We start from the raw sequence: 14,395 nt of genomic DNA on the forward strand, positions 1-14,395 counted from the left end.
TGACTCTAATATCACCATCTCCATATCTCAAAACAATTATCAAGCATCAAACTTCTCATAGCATTCAACACACTCATAAGAAAGTTTTTACTATTCTTGAATACCAAGCATATTAGGATTATTTAAGAAAATTACCATGATATTTAATACTCTCAAAATAATTTAAGTGAAGCATGAGAGATCAATAGTTTCTATAAAACATTTCCACCACTGTGCTCTAAAAAATATAAGTGAAGTACTAGAGCAAAACTATATAACTCAAATGATATAAGAGAAGCACATAGAGTATTCTAACAAATTCCAAATCATGTATGGCTCTCTCAAAAGGTGTGTACAGCAAGGAAGATTGTGGTAAACTAAAAATCAAAGACTCAAATCATACAAGACGCTCCAAGCAAAACACATATAATGTGGTGAATAAAAATATAGCTCCAAGTAAAGTTACCGATAGAAGTAGACGAAAGAGGGGATGCCTTCCGGGGCATCCCCAAGATTTGGATTTTAGGCGTCCTTAGATTATATTGGGGGTGCCAAGGGCATCCCCAAGCTTAGTCTCTTGCCACTCCTTGTTCCATAATCCATCAAATCTTTACCCAAACCTTGAAAACTTCACAACACAAAACTTAAAGTAGAAAATCTCATGAGCTCCGTTAGCGAAAGAAAACAAAAGACCACTTCAAGTTACTGTAATGAACTCATTATTTATTTATATTGGTGTTAAACCTACTGTATTCAAACTTGTATATGGTTTATAAACTATTTTACTAGCCATAGATTCATCAAAATAAGCAAACAACACACGAAAAACAGAATCTGTCAAAAACAGGACTGTCGGTAGTAATCTGTAGCTAGCGCAAGATCTGGAACCCCAAAAATTCTAAAATAAATTTCTGGACGTGAGTAATTTATCTATTAATCATCTTAAAAAATAATTAACTAAATAGAACTTACCAAATAAAAATGGCAGCAGTTCTCGTGAGCACTAAAGTTTCTGTTTTTTACAGCAAGATAACAAGACTTTCCCCATGTCTTCCCAACTGTTCTACTTGGCACAAACACTAATTAAACACAAAAAACACAACCAAAAAAGAGCCTAGGTAAATTATTTATTACTAAACAGGATCAATAAGCAAGGAATAAAAATAAAATTGGGTTGCCTCCCAACAAGCGCTATCGTTTAACGCCCCTAGCTAGGCATAAAAAGCAAGGATAGATCTAGGTATTGCCATCTTTGGTAGGCAATCCATAAGTGGCTCTCATAATAGATTCATAAGGTATTTTAATTTTCTTTCTAGGAAAGTGTTCCATGCCTTTCCTTAACGGAAATTGGAATCTAATATTTCCTTCCTTCATATCAATAAATGCACCAATCATTCTAAGGAAAGGTCTACCAAGAATAATAGGACATGAAGGATTCTAATCTATGTCAAGAACAATAAAATCAATGGGCACATAATTCCTATTTGTGACAATAAGAACATCAGTGATTCTTCCCATTGGTTTCTTAATCGAGGAATCCGCAAGGTGCAAGTTTAAAGAGCAATCATCAAAATCACGGAAACCTAACAAATCACACAAAGTCTTTGGAATCATGGAAACACTAGCACCCAAATCACATAAAGCATATAACTCATGATCTTTAATCTTAATTTTAATAGTTGGTTCCCACTTATCATAAAGTTTTCTAGGGATAGAAACTTCCAACTCTAGTTTTTCTTCATAAGACTGCATCAAGGCATCAACGATATGTTTAGTAAACGCTTTATTTTGACTATAAGAATGAGGAGAATTTAGCACGGATTGCAACAAGGAAATACAATCAATCAAAGAGAAATTTTCATAATTAAATTCCTTGAAATCCAAAATAGTGGGTTTAGCAACATCTAGGGTTTTAATTTCTTCAATCCTACTTTCATCAAATTTAGCATCAAGATCTAAAAACTCCGATTTTTTGGAACGCCTTCTAGCTAAAGGTGGATCATATTCAGTACCATCATTATCAAGATTCATATTGCAAAACAAAGATTTAATAGGGGACACATCAATAACTTTTAGATCGTCATCTTTATTTTCATAAAAATCCAGTGTAGTGGCCATCTTATTAACTAAGGTAGCCTGCTTATCCGAAATTTCAGCAATCAATTTCAAAAGACGAGCAATTTGGGATCTTAAACCATCAAATTCTTTAGACATATCATCGAGCTCTTTATTCATAAAACTCATAAAACTTTTCTGTTCTTTAAGCTTGTTTCTGAAGAAATTACTATGCTCAAATTGCAAACCATAAAACTCCTAACATTGCTTTCGATCTCTTCTAACCTTTCAAGGTGAAGATCACCAAATCTAGGTAGAGCCATTGTGACAAACAAGCAAACCAACACACGAGCAAACAAAAAGCAAGCGGGCAAAAAGAGGCAAATAGAGAAAGAGAGGGAGGATATAAAGAGAGAGAGGGCGAATAAAACGGCAAGGGTGAAGTGGGGGAGAGGAAAACGAGAGGCAAATGGAAAATAATGTAATGCGAGAGATAAGGGTTGTTAAGGGTACTTGGTATGTTGACTTTTGTGTAGACTCCCCGGCAACGGCGCCAGAAATGGCTCATTGTCGGGAGTCATATCTTGACTTGCGCGAACCTCCCCGGCAACGGCGCCAGAAATCCTTCTTGCTACCTCTTGAGCACTTGCGTTGGTTTTCCCTTGAATAGGAAAGGGTGGTGCAGCAAAGTAGCGTAAGTATTTCCTCAGTTTTTGAGAACCAAGGTATCAATCTAGTAGGAGGCTATGCGCAAGTCCCTCGTACCTGCACAAAACAAATAACTCCTCGCAACCAACACGATAAGGGGTTGTCAATCCCTTCACGGTCACTTACGAGAGTGAGATTTGATAGATATGATAAGATAATATTTTTGGTATTTTTGTGATAAAGATGCAAAGTAAAATAAAAGCAAAGGAAAAAAGCAAAGGAAATAACTAAGTATTGGAAGATTCATATGATGAAGATAGACCTGGGGGCATAGGTTTCACTAGTGGCTTCTCTCAAGAGCATAAGTATTTTACAGTGGGTGAACGAATTACTGTTGAGCAATTGACAAAATTGAGCATAGTTATGAGAATATGTAGGTATGATCATGTGTATAGGTATCATGTCCGAGACAAGTAGAATGGCTCCTGCCTGCATCTTCTACTATTACTCCACTCGTCGACCGCGCTATCCAGCATGCATCTAGAGTATTAAGTTCATGAAAAAAGAGTAACGCCTTAAGCAAGATGACATGATGTAGAGGGATAAATTCATGCAATATGATAAAAATCCAATCTTGTTATCCTCGATGGCAACAATACAATACGTGCCTTGCTGCCCCTACTGTCACTGGGAAAGGACACCGCAAGATTGAACCCAAAGCTAAGCCCTTCTCCCATTGCAAGAAAGATCAATCTAGTAGGCCAAACTGTCGTGGGTTTGTCACGGCAGATGTCCTTGTGAAAGGACTTAGTCGTGGACCCATCGCAACGGGTTAGCTTAAAGGGGTTAAACCGGACAAGGGGACACGGGGAGTTTATACTAGTTTGGCCCCTTCGATGAAGGTAAAAGCTTACGTCTAGTTGTGGTCAGAATTGCTAGGGTTTCGAAGGCCAGGGAGCGAATCCGCTTGTCTGGCTCTCGAGTTGTTATCTGTTGTCCTGAACCGCCGCCGGGTCGTCCCCTTATATACATGGGTGGCGCCCGTCGGTTTATAGAGTCCCGAGACCGGCTCATAAACGTGTCCGTTTTGGTCTCCACTTGAGGGAGTCCTGGATTAGGGGGTGTCCGGATGGCCGGACTATACCTTCAGCCGGACTCTTGGACTATGAAGATACAAGATTGAAGACTTCGTCCCGTGTCCGGAAGGGACTTTCCTTGGCGTGGAAGGCAAGCTTGGCGATACGGATATGTAGATCTCCTACCATTGTAACCGACTTTGTGCATGTAACCCTAACCCTCTCCGGTGTCTATATAAACCGGAGGGTTTTAGTCCGTAGGTCAACATACACAAGAACAATCATACCATAGGCTAGCTTCTAGGGTTTAGCCTCTCCGATCTCGTGGTAGATCTACTCTTGTACTACCCATATCATCAATATTAATCAAGCAGGACGTAGGGTTTTACCTCCATCGAGAGGGCCCAGACCTGGGTAAAACTTCGTGTCCCTTGCCTCCTGTTACCATCCGGCCTAGATGCACAGTTCGTGACCCCCTACCCGAGATCCGTCGGTTTTGACACCGACATTGGTGCCTTCATTAAGATTTCCTCTGTGTCGTCGCTGTCAGGCTTGATGGCTCCTACGATCATCGATAGTGATGCGGTCCAGGGTGAAACTTGTCTCCCTGGATAGATCTCTGTCTTTGGCGGCTTTGCACTACGGGCCAATTCACTTGGCCATTTGGAGCAGATCGAGAGCTATGCCCCTGGCCGTCAGGTCAGATTTGGATGTTTAAAGTACACGGCTGCCATCCGTGGGGACTTGATCTTCAACGGATTCGAGCCACTGCCGAGCGCGCCGCACTGCCACGACGAGCATGATCTAGCACTGCCGCCTAACAGTGCCCTGAAGGCCGCACCCGCATCGGCTTCGACCCTTAATTCTGAGCCAACCGCGCTGATTGAGAATGGGTGGTTGGACGCCGCCTCGGGGGCTGCGATCCTAACAGCGATCGAGCCGAACACCAGCCCCGCACTCTGCAAGACTCATGATTCCAAGGAGCCGGACTCCGAACCATTCGCGCCTCTGCCGGTCGAACCCGATTGGGCGCCAATCATGGAGTTTACTGCCACGGACATCTTTCAGCACTCGCCCTTTGGCAATATTATAAAATCACTAAAGTCTCTCTCTTTATCAGGAGAGCCCTGGCCGGACTACGGTCAGCGAGATTGGGATGCGGGCGATGAAGAAATTCAAAGCCAACCCGCCACCCACTTTGTAGCCACTGTCGACGATTTAACCGACATGCTCGACTTCGACTCTGAAGACATCAACGGTATGGACGCCGATGAAGGAGACGATGAAGAACCAACGCCTATTAGGCCCTGGAACGCCACCTCGTCATATGACGTATACATGGTGGACGCACCAAAAGATGACAACAAGTAGCGGAAGGACGCACCGAAGGCTTGTTCCCTCGAAAAGCAGTCAAAGCGGCGACGCAAGCGCCGCCCCAAATCCCGCCTTGACAGAAATAGCGATCACACAGACCCAGCGCTGGAGCAGGGCGAACCGCTGCTGGACAACGGCAATCCGGATAATCAAACCGAACAAACAAATCCTATCAAGGATAATGGTCCGGACGACATAACGCCGGACAGACACCCGGAGCAGCAAACCACCCGTAAAAGGCTTGTTGCCACCGCGAGGAGTCTAAAAAAGCAGAAGCAAAGGCTCAAGGCCGCGCAAGACACACTCCAAATCAGCTGGAGTAAAATACTCAACACTGCAGCAAGGTACGGCGACAATCGCCCCTCCAAAAGCTACCCAAAGCGGAAGCTGCTACCAGAATTCGATGAGGAGGCCTCAGAACCCCCACAACCAAATATCAAAGAAGCCACCCGGTCGGATAGACGACCCCTCTACCAACACAGAGTGGCATACAACGCCGCTCACAATACAATACGCGACCCATGCGAGGGCTCGCACCCAAAGGACGGCGCAACAAGATCTATCTATCGACCACGCAAGCGCGCCCCAGCATACAATGCAACACAACAAACATCCGAACAATGCGGTACACCCAAATACAGGGGTGCCGCACACCCCCTATGTTTCACCGATGAGGTGCTGGACCGCGAATTTCCAGAGGGATTCAAGCTCGTAAACGTAGAGGCATACGACGGAACAATAGACCCTGGGGTCTGGATTGAGGACTACATCCTTCATATCCATATGGCTCGAGGAGATTATCTCCACGCCATCAAGTACCTACCCCTCAAGCTCAAAGGGCCAGCTCGTCACTGGCTCAAAGGCCTCCCCGAAAGCTCCATTGGAAGTTGGGAAGAGCTCGAAGACGCCTTTCGGGCAAATTTTCAAGGGACTTATGTCCGACCTCCGGATGCGGACGATTTGAGTCATATAACTCAACAGCCCGGAGATTCAGCCCGAAAGCAATGGAACAGGTTTCTTACTAAAAAGAACCAGATTGTCGACTGTCTAGACGCCGAAGCCTTGGCAGCTTTCAAGCATAGCGTCCGTGACGAATGGCTCGCCAGACACCTCGGCCAAAATAAGCCGAGAACGATTGCCGCATTAACATACCTCATGACCCGCTTTTGCGCTGGTGAGGACAGCTGGCTAGCCAGATGCAGTACCAGCGACCCAGTATATCTGAAGTTAGAGATGGAAACGGGAAATCACGGCGCAGCAACAATAACAAACGCCGGAATAAAGAAGACAGCATGAATGGCACGGCAGTAAATGCCGGATTCAAAAGCTCTCGGCCAGGTAAAAAGCCGCCCCCTAAAGGCACCAGGGACAAATTGTCTAGCCTCAACAAAATTCTGGACCAAGTATGTCAGATTCATAGTACCCCTGGTAAACCTGCTAATCATACCCATAGAGAATGTTGGGTCCTCAGGCAGTCTGGCAAGCTCAACGCCGTTCACAAGGGGGAGGATACATCAAGTGAAGACGAGGACGAGCCCCCCAAGCAAGACACGGGGGAACAAAAGAAATTTCCACCAGATGTCAAAACAGTAAACGTGTTACACGTAATCAAGGGAAAAAACAACTCGGCACTCCCAGGAAAATATACCCAAGTGCCTGTCACCATGCAGTCCTGCCACTGGTCATCTCAACCGATCACTTTCGACCATCGCGATTACTCAGCAAGTATCCGACACGCAAGATGGGCTGCCCTTCTATTAGACCCAGTAATTGGCGGATATCACTTCACAAGAGTCTTGATGGACGGCGGCAGTAGCCTAAACCTAATATATCAGGATACAATCCGCGGGATGGGGTTAGACCCAACACAAATTCGCCATAGCAATACTACCTTTAAAGGAGTAACGCCAGGCCATGGGACTCGTTGTACGGGTTCCCTCCTACTACAAGTTATATTCGGCTCCCCCGATACTTCCGTCGCGAGCATTTAACTTTCCACATCGCTCCATTTCAAAGTGGCTATCAAGCACTTCTCGGACGCGAAGCTTTCGCTCGCTTTAATGCAATACCACACTACGCCTCCCTCACACTCAAGATGCCCGGTCCACGTGGCGTCATTACAGTGCAAGGAAATATCAAGCGATCTCTGCGCGCCGAAGAGAGTGAGGCTGCCTTGGCAGCCGCACACTAAAGGCGCCCGGACAAGCGAAATCATCCAATAGGTCGTCAAGACCTCAGATACAACTAATCGAGTCCGGCGCCGCTACTTATACCGAATAAATGGTCACACCCCTATTTGTCAATACAAGGGGCTCAACACGCGCAGACAAGTGGCAATTTCTTCTCACCTTGAATTATACATGGTGTCTTTAACAAACTATCTTTTCGCGCGACAACTTTTTTCACCTAAATTCCTCTCTTTTACAAACAATCTTTGTGCTACACCCGTCCAGGATACGGCACAACGGAGACACAGGCGCGGACGTGCAGCAGGGACCCGCTCCAAGTATTCTTTTTAGATGAAGACCCTACGTAAACCTTTTTTACTGTCTCTTGTTGATACATATCCACCGTTGAGAAGGATGCTGACGTCTTGGCATGTGGCCACGCCAGAACAATGCACGTACCTGGACACAAGGGGCTTCTTACAAAGGCCATTATTTAGGCCCGGTTTATACCACAAAGACCGAATACCTTCAGGAGTGTTCGGCGTCGCGAGTTCGACCCTATATGCATCAGCTCCGAATCATTGTCTTTGGTCAAATGTTGGGTTTGCCAAGCTCCTGTGTTTTGGTGCCATACGTTCCGCTTTACCGGCTAAGGTAGCACCACAAGAACTACTGTGATTGTGCCCTGGTTCATCCGGACGAGCACCTCAGTAGAGAAAGCCAAAAACTGACTGTCATGATATAGCGTGATACTGGTCAACCACTCGATGACCTGTGGGAATGTTAGAATTCCTCCGCCTTAACAAAGGGCCGTTTTCCGGCCAGGCATGTATGCACCCCGGGACCGAGAGAGTTCGGAGCCACCAGGGGCTATCTAGTAGCCCCACTGTCAAACTCCTATGGCTAAGTGAAAGTGTTAAAGCATTATAGTCCGGTTACCTCGCTCGCTCCGCTATCACCTCCTTAATAGGACCAAGACGTTGGGTTAAGTGTGAACGTGTGTTTTTGCGAGCACCTCCGCATTATATGCGTGAGGGTTGAAGCCGACGACTACAATCTTTCAGGTTATACACATGTATACATAAACGGCCGCCCAGGAGGCATCATATTACTTTCAGGCAAAAGTATAAAATTAGCCTTATAAAAATTTATAAAAGCATTTCGCTTACAATGAGATTACATATCACTCAAACATAATATTTTTTGAGCACTGGGTCTTTATCAAGCGAGCACCCTCAAGAACTTCTTCAAAGTAGTGCTCAGCAGCCCTTCGACCTATGGCCGAATCCCGCGCTGCAACAATGGTAGCATCCATCTCCGCCCAGTATGCTTTAACAAGGGCAAAGGCCATCCGTGCACCCTCTATGCACGCCCACCTCTTCATCGCATTAATGCGCGGCACCACATCAAGGAACTACTGCACCAACCTGAAATAGCTGTTTGGTTTTGACCTTTCCGGCCATAGCTGATCCACAACAGACCTCATGGAGAGTCCGGACAACCTATTTAGTTTGGCCCATTCGGCTAATTGGTCAGTCAATGAAAGTGGAAACTCGGGAGAATGGAATTGTCTCCAAAACAGCTGGTCTACTTCACGGTCCGTCTGACCCTGGAAGTACTTGGCCGCATCGGCAGCGCTCGCCGCCAAATCCATATACACATCCTCCGAACTCCATAGCCGATCCAGAGGGGCATACCGTGGATCTCCGAACTTCCTCCGCAACATAAAGGATTTCCCAGCTACAATATCCCCGGCTTCCTGCAGCTCCTCCTTCTTTGCCCTCATAGCAGAGCGGAGGTCTTTTTTCATCGCAGCAGCCTTCTCAAGGTCCGATGCCTTCACTTGGTTTTCCTTTTCAAGAACCCGGCAACGGTCGGCGGCGGCTTTTAATTCTATGTCCATCTTGGCTATCTTGTTTCGGCTCTCGCCATGCGCGGCCTTCTCGTCTTGCAACTCTTTGGCCGCCTTCAAAGTAGCCGCATTACCCAACCTCGCTTGTTCCTTGGCTCGGGCAAGTTCTGCCCACAAGGCTTCAACAGTGGCAGCTCCATCTGCAGTCACAACACATTAAAGATACTGGCATCATGCTGCTCTTCCTATGTGGCATTTACCAGATAATGACACTTACCCTGTGCCTCGTCAAGCCTTTTGTTAACAAGCTCGATGTCGGCTTCTGCCGCATCCAACTACCTTTCTAAATGGGCAAACTCGCTAGTCCGGCTAGCCACTGGAGCTTCCATCACCTGCACATAGAGGCAGTGTGGTTATTACCTGGGAATATGATCCTCTATTCGTCGTCATTTCCGACGACAACCATAGTCTCAGGGGCTACTATCTACACAGGGCACACCTACCATGTGCAGGACTATCATACATTCTTTTATGTACCTCAAAGCCTGTCAGTAGACTCATAAAAGCTTCATGTAATCTGCTTTCGGCGGACGATATTCTCTGCATCATCGTATTCATCAGCAAACAGTGTTCATCTAAGATGGCCGCTCGCCCCACCAACTCCCTCAGAACATTCGATCGCACACTAGACGGTGCCGGACTCTTTTTTCTGCTCTCTTCGGGAGCCGGACACTGGGAGCTTCGGGGGTCAATGGGACTATCATTCGGCCTCACCGGACTCGGAGAGGCCCTCCGCGATGACACTTCAGGGTCGCCCGCTTCCGGAGCGGAGGAATCTGGAGGAGGCGTTTCGCTCTCCATCATCTCTCGAAGAAGGTCCCCCGAAGACGAGCTCATTTGAGAGGGGCTAAGGCCCGAACGGCAAAAATATATGCGGTGGTTATTCTCTCAGAAGAAAAAGATGGCATGTCTGTACTATTAAAGTATTTCGGGTCACTTACGACTCATGGGAGAATTGATCCCCCTGCGGACTTTGTGCGGCAATAGTGCCCCCAAGGTAGGGCCCTTTGTGGGAGACTTCTTCTCCCATTTGGAAGCTTCGGCTTCCGAATCCCCGAGCGCAGTCCTTTTCCTCTTCTGGTCGTCTTCCTTCATGGAGACGCTCGCTCCCTCGGTTAGAATGGGCAGCGTTGGGGGCCCGTGTCCGCCCGTATTACCCTCCACTGTATCTTCCTTCAAGGGCTCCGGGCAAGGTGCGGTCTGGAGCATCTTTTCCAATACCGGATTTTCCAAACGCTCGGGGAGGGGGGCCGAACATCGAATCAACTTTGCCTTTGTTAGCTAGTTCTGGTCAAAAAGCAAACTCTCAGAAATAACTTCGTAACAAGGGAAAGATAGTATGTTCGGCCGGAAGATGCCTTACCTGTTCGGCGGCGCGGTTACTACTCAGGCCCACGTCCTCGGTGATTTCTGGACACTCCACCTGAGGTCCGAAGAATGACTTATACATCTCCTCATGCGTCAGGCCGAGAAAATTTTGAATGACATGCGTTCCCTCGGGATTGAACTCCCACAGGTGAAGAGGCCGGCGTTTGCAAGGCTGGACTTGATGAACCAGCATAACTTGTATTACCGCAACCAAGCTGAAATCTCCATTAAACAGATCTCGAATGCGGCTTTGCAGTATAGGCACATCCTTGGCTAGCCCCCAGCTCAGACCTCTGCTGATCCATGATATCAGTTGTGGTGGAGGGCCCGAGCGGAAAACAGGGGCGGTCGCCCACTTGGCACTTCTAGGATCCATGATGTAGAACCACTCCTATTGCCACAATTCAGACACCTCTGGGATGGAACCTTTGGGCCATGGAGCTCCCGTCATCTTGCGTATTGAGGCAGCTCCACACGCTGCATGTTGCCTCTCGATCATCTTTGTCTTTACTTCAAAGGTCTTGAGCCATAGGTCAAAGTGAGGGGTAACCCGGAGGAAGGCCTCGCACACGATGTTCTTGTTGGGTTCAGGGGTGGGGACAGCCTGCCCTCGGGGAGGCAGCCGATGCAAAATCTCGGCGGTCAGATATCTGCCCTCCCTCAACTTTTTGATGTCTTCTTCCGTGACGGAGGAAGGCATCCATTGGCCTTGAAGGCTAGATCCGGACATGACTGATGGTTCTGAGCACCTGACCTGAACTTCAGGCGTTTGAGCTTGAGGTGGGGGAAGGATTTGATTGAGCATGGGAGGGAAAAATAAAAGCCTTGTCCCCTTTATAAAGAGGGTGAATATCAAGCGTCCTCTCCGTGTCCGTTTGGACTTGCCTATAATTTAGGAGTCCTAGAAGCGGTTGGGTTACCCATGCTCGTACTGATGAGAATCCCGGAATAAGGGGACACGATCTCTGCTTTAACAAGACGTGCCAAGGAAACCACCTCGCATGACGCGCTGAGGTGGGATAATAAAACGACTCGGATAAAGGCTTGGCCGTGGTGTGTCGCACTACGAAATACCTCAGCAGATTAGATTTGTGTAAATATTATTCTCTCTATGGCAATATGTGGAAACTTATTTTGTAGAGCCGGACACTATCTTTGTGTTCAAAATCTTCTATGAAGTACTTGGAGGAGGAACCCGCCTTGCAATTCCGAAGACAATCCGCGCACCGGACTTGTCGTCATTGAAGCCTGGTTCAGGAGCTACTGAGGGAGTCCTAGATTAGGGGGTGCCCGGATGGTCGGACTATACCTTCAGCCGGACTCCTGGAGTATGAAGATACAAGATTGAAGACTTCGTCCCGTGTCCGGAAGGGACTTTCCTTGGCGTGGAAGGCAAGCTTGGCCATACGGATATGTATATCTCCTACCATTGTAACCGACTTTGTGTAACCCTAACCCTCTCCGGTGTCTATATAAACCGGAGGGTTTTAGTCCATAGGACAACATACACAACAACAATCATACCATAGGCTAGCTCCTAGGGTTTAGCCTCTCCGATCTCGTGGTAGATCTACTCTTGTACTACCCATATCATCAATATTAATCAAGCAGGACGTAGGGTTTTACCTCCATCGAGAGGGCCCGAACCTGGGTAAAACTTCGTGTCCCTTGCCTCCTGTTACCATCTGGCCTAGACGCACAGTTCAGAACCCCCTACCCGAGATCCGCCGGATTTGACACCGACACCACTCTTTCTACCTTACAATACAAGTTTCATACAAATGCCAGTTCACGGCTACAGGCCTTAAACCGGTTCTGGACCCTGGACTTTCCTCTTCTGTCTACATGGGCTTCAAGCATAATCAACTACGGATGAAGTTAACTTGGCCTTTCCTGGCCGATTTACGCCCAGTAGTAATATCCCCAACATTAGGCCCGAGATTGATTTGAACGGGTTCATGTCAATCCTTAGTAAAAACTTCGTCTTCAACATCTTCTCATAATTTAGCAAACCGCCGTGACGTCATCTTCTCAGATCATGGTAAACTGTCATGATGTCATCTGTTTAAAAATTGTGTATGACACATCTTCATTAATGGGTCTCCGACAATCGAGGCGACAGCTCCACCTCACGTCCAAATTTCTAGCCCCTCGATTTTCGCGCCTGACACTTATCCCTTGCCTTTATAAATAGGACCAAGGGGTCATTTTCACCTTTTCTCCCTCGTGCCTCTTTGCGCCGTCTTCCTTGCACTGCTCAGCCTCTGGAGCTCCGCCGCCACCGACGACCGTCGCCTCTGCTCCGACCCTGGCCGATGCATCACCCTGAACGCACCAGAATACTGCGGCGCCTTTCCGCTTCCTCATCAGCTCCGGTAAGTTCTCTGCTTTTTTCCGCCACAGATCTGTTATAGGGTTTCGACATTCTTCACAGTTCTTCTGAAGTTCATCAGTGCTTTAGTGCTGTTCTTCCCTGTTCTGCCTTTAGTCTGTAGATGGACACTTCGTGCTTGATGTATCCCTTGTCGTGACTAATCTTCTGTTACCACTACAAATCCTTATGCGCAAAAAACTAATCTAGTCCTTCATAAACTGTTTCGGGTCCTACTCTTTTTAGGTCAGAATATTTTTGCCTTTTTGTCTTCGGTAGATCTAAAATTCCCATGTGATCCTATGAAACTTGTTTTTCCTTACTTAGCCCTTTTCGCCTTAGATCTGCATCCTGTGTAGGCGGTTTACCTTTGCAAAAACAATCTATCTCATACCATTAGTCCCCTAGTAAACTGGCAGACCTTCTTTATGTTGATTGTAATAATCTGGTTTAACAACATATGCATGCCCTTGATATGATCTTGCCATTCGCTATTGTATTCGTCTCCGGTTTACGCAATTTCTCATACCTGTATAACTTTATTCCACTTCATCTTGTATACCACCGTGAATAATTTGCAAACTGGCTTTCCTTTTCCAGCTTTTTGCTTGACAATGGCCAAACAGTTTGCCGCTTGCAATTGGGCTTGTTCCCGGGTCACCGAGGAATAGTTGAACAGGATGGTCAGCATTGGCACCTTACCCAAGAAAAGTGAAATTCGATGGTGATTTCCAGGAACAGAAAATCCTCCAACCCCAAGGCAGGGCTAGGTTGTGGTCTTCATCGACCACATAGGCCGTGGTTTCAAACCGCCGGGGTCAAAGTTCTACCGAGATGTGCTTGCCAATTTCCAACTCCATCCTCAGGATATTGGACCCAACTCGGTGTCCAATCGATGCAACTTACAGGTCTTCTGTGAAGTGTACCTGCAAGAAGAGCCCACTGTTGAGCTGTTCTGGGACTTTTTTCATCTAAACCGGCGCACATAGTTTGTAAATGGTCCCAACACTGAGCTTGGTGATGTCTCAATTCAAAAGTGCAAGAAAGTTGAATTCCCTCATACAAACTGCACAGTCACCCAAAGGAATGGAACCAGACTTGGTTTTACTGTAGAGATACTTCTCCTGAGGATGAAAATCCCCTTCCAGGCTATCGTGATCATCGGCTTTCCAACACCCATCCTATGCCGCAACGCTTAAGTTCTGCAGAACGGGCCAAGTATGCCCCTCAACTCGCCAAGCTCCGGGATTTTATGGCCAACGGTTTAACAGGCGTTGATTTCGTGCGCTGTTGGATATCTTGGTGCGTCTTGCCGCTAAGCCGGCGTCCCGGTTTAATGCGTGAGTACACCGGTGATGTTGAAGACCCTCAACGCCATTGCAACATTCAGGTGACCGACGAAGAGGTCACTGAAAGTGTAAAGAAGATTTTGAATGAGTCGGAG

The sequence above is a fragment of the Triticum urartu genome, chromosome 5A, assembly GCF_056163025.1.
Source record: "Triticum urartu cultivar PI428250 chromosome 5A, HENAU_Tu73, whole genome shotgun sequence".
Lineage (NCBI taxonomy): Eukaryota > Viridiplantae > Streptophyta > Magnoliopsida > Poales > Poaceae > Triticum > Triticum urartu.